Below are 1,134 nucleotides of genomic sequence, written 5' to 3' on the forward strand. Positions count from 1 at the left end.
ATGAACTTGGGAAACATTCTAAATCCAAGAAGCCAGTCATAAACAAAGCAAAATGGAATGAATGTTCACACTGTTTAAATGGAAAGCCCAAAATAGGTAACTCTGTACAGTGTAGTGGTGGCCTAGGGTCCGGGGTGAGATGGGGTCATAGGTGGGGGCAGAGAGAGTTGTGGGGAAAGGAGAGTGTTTGTTAGTAGAGGCTGGGTTTCTCTTTGATGAAATAATTGAATGAAAATGACTGCCAAAGGAGAAAGGTGTTGTAAGACCATTGAAAAAAAACAGACAAACTCAGAATTTCACCAAGTGCAATTCATTATGGACCTATGGGCAGAAGCGAGTCTTGGGAGGTGGCACAGTGGGAGAACCTCCTATGCTCCAAAGCAGGAGGAATATGTGTATACTAAGCTAGGAAAAGGTGGCTGTGGCCAACCAGAATATACCTAGGCTTTCTCAAAAACTTAACATTTCAAGCACTAGTTAATAAATGATCCAAACATCAGTGGCAGCACAGTGTGCTGGGGCAACCAGCTTAATAACTTTGTTTATCCTGTAGGACTCAGAAAGCACGCTGGGGTGAGCTGGTTAGCAAAAGAACACTTAGGACCAAGATGGCTGTAGTTTTATCAAGCTGGATCTCAGTGTTCTAAACTTGGTTTTAATGATGGTTACTGTTATGGCTTGAGTCTAGATGTCCCCCCAAAGGCTCATGAAGTCATGGGGTGGCTTCCAGAGTTTGTGAGTAATTCATGATCTAATGCTGGGATTATGGATGTGAGTGCTACACCTGCCCTGGGGTGGGTAGCCTGAATTCAGTGTGAGGGAGGGAGTGATGCTTGTCTCTGCAGCTCTCCTTTCTTTTTTCTCTTGCTGTTTTGCTGTTTTCTGCTGCCATGAACTGCTACCCTCTGCCATGTGCCACCCTGTCTTGGACTCAGCTGATTGTGGACTGAAACCTCCATAAACTGTGAGCTAAATAAACCTTTCCTTGATTTGATTTTGGGTGTCAGATATTTTGTCTCAGCAATGAGAGAAAAGTAACCAAGACAGTTGAATAACTCTGAATATATGAATATACTAAGATATCATTGAATGATACATTTCAAGGGATGAAATGGATGTTGGCATAATCTTAAT

This window comes from Octodon degus, unplaced genomic scaffold (assembly GCF_000260255.1).
Source record: "Octodon degus isolate 3935 unplaced genomic scaffold, OctDeg1.0 scaffold00091, whole genome shotgun sequence".
Lineage (NCBI taxonomy): Eukaryota > Metazoa > Chordata > Mammalia > Rodentia > Octodontidae > Octodon > Octodon degus.